Here is a 2,080-nt window from a genome sequence, read left to right as displayed (position 1 = left end):
AATCCCTAGCCAAAAAGGGTTAAAACAACATTACAATAGAAGAAGGAAAAGTAAGAGAAGAAGAAGACAAAGAGCAGAAGAACATCTTCTAAGACCTAATCCTCACCTTGATTCCTCTAGCAATGAAGCTTAAAAATCGCTCCCAATCCCTCTCTCTAACTTCCCTTGGAAGTTAAAACAGTTGGGAAGTAAAAAATGACAAAATGATACACAAGTCCCTTAATCTGAACTCTTAACTACTATTTAGAATATTTCCTGCCTTTTCGTACTTTTACACTTTAATCACTGAGAATTTAAATGTGGAAGGTCTTCTAGAAGCTTCTATGGCTGAAGTAGGAACTCAAATCGTCCAAAGTTGACACTTAAAAGTAGTTTCCAAAATTCTGTTATTTTGCGTAAACACTTTCAGTGGACAGAGTGTTAACGCGCATGTGTTTTTTGAACTTTTGCCTTGTGCATGGCTACTCTCAGTAGTTAGAGTGTTAACGCGCAGCTGTGTGTGGCTACTCTCAGTGGCGAGAGTGATAACACGCATGGTTCCTGGGCAAATTAGCCTTGGGCGTAGCCACTCTCAGTAGTCAGAGTGATAACGCGCAAGCCCTTCATGAACTCTGTTGTTGGAGTGTCACTTTCAGTACTTAGAGTTGTTACGTACTTGATCTTCATGGATTTTCTTCTTCAAAGTATTGATTCTATGAACGAAACATTGTTTTCTATATTTTCTCTCTTCAGTAAGGTGAATTTCCTTTCATCCAAATCACAATTTTTTTCTCTTTTTCCGACAGGTTTGGGATCCCTACAACAGCCCCACTCTTAGTCATTACAGCTTGACATTGCTTCTTTGGATTGATGACCATACTGCTAGGGAATCTCCCTTCATCTCTGTTGGACAATTATTCAGGCAACTGTCCTATTTGAGTCTCAAGCTTTTTCATGGAAGATTCTTGATTCTTGAAGCTTGTTTGGGTCACTTTCATAAATTGCAGCATGGTTTCCTCCATTTCACTCAATCTTTCAGTTATATGCTTAGAAAACTTTTTATTTCTTTGAGGTTAAGTGGCTCGATTCCCTTGAAAATAAGGTTATTGTGCTCCTAGACCTGCACCAGAAAAGCCATAGCAGAGTTAGAATTCTTTGCAGCAAAATTTTGAGAATTCTAATTATAATACTGCTAATTTCTACTATTAGGATACTGAAAACCAAGTGGGAATGAAAGTTGTTGTCTCTGAAAATTTTTCATATAATTAATTTGATCTTAAGGTTCAGTTGTTGGTGCATCACATGCACCATTGACATGGTTTCCTCCACAAAAATCACAAGTAAGCTGGATATTCTAAATTGGCCCTGCTTGAAGATTGCTTATTTGCTGAGTTAGTGCAACAATTTGCTCCAAAAACATTTGGTTTTGCAGTTGGTTCTGTGCAAGGAAAGTCTCAAGAATTTTAGCCTCATATCCTCCACTCCTTATAGAGTGTCTTGCATTAGAATTTTGATACATAGATGAAGCCATTATCTGTATAATCTGCTGAGCTTCCTCCAATGATTTTGTATTTAATGATCCTCCTGCAGCTGCATCAATCATGGTTCGAGTAGCTAGACTCATTCCATTATAGAAAGTTTCTAGCTGCATCCATTCTGGTATGCAATGGTGTGGACACTTCCTCAAAAGTTCTTTATATCTCTCCCAAGCCTCATATAATGATTCCCTTTTTTGCTGCACAAATGGTGTGATCTCTCCTCTTAATTTGGTAGCCTTAGATAGTGAAAAATATTTGACAAGAAATTTGTTAATAAGGTTTGCCCAATTATTTATGTTTCCTTATGGTTGAGCTTGCAACCAACACTTTGCTTTATCCCTTAAGAAAAATGGAAATAATCTCAATCTAGTTGCATCCTCGCTGACTCCATTCATCCTTATTGTGTCACAAAGCTGCAAAAAGTTAGAGATATGTAAGTTAGGGTCATCTGAAATTGAACAAAAAAATTGATCTTGCTAAACTAAATGAAGTAGAGCTTGTTTTATTTCAAAATGATTGGCTTGTATGATAAGTCTGACTATAGATGAGTTGTATCCTTGTAT

The 2,080-nt window shown here is 37.0% G+C and overlaps 1 non-coding gene across 1 annotated transcript; it reads left to right on the top strand.

The window, feature by feature from the left end:
* The first annotated feature begins 1,640 nt into the window (after window positions 1–1,640).
* On the top strand, window positions 1,641–1,747 carry LOC113856783. The gene has a single exon (XR_003503016.1). It is a non-coding gene; the product is annotated as a small nucleolar RNA R71 (small nucleolar RNA).
* Window positions 1,748–2,080: the final 333 nt, after the last annotated feature.

This window comes from Abrus precatorius, unplaced genomic scaffold, assembly GCF_003935025.1.
Source record: "Abrus precatorius isolate BTA unplaced genomic scaffold, Abrus_2018 Scaffold11, whole genome shotgun sequence".
In the NCBI taxonomy this organism is placed as follows: Eukaryota; Viridiplantae; Streptophyta; class Magnoliopsida; order Fabales; family Fabaceae; genus Abrus; species Abrus precatorius.
The sequence above is the reverse complement of the archived record's forward strand: the minus strand, read 5'-3'. Positions and strand labels throughout refer to the sequence as shown.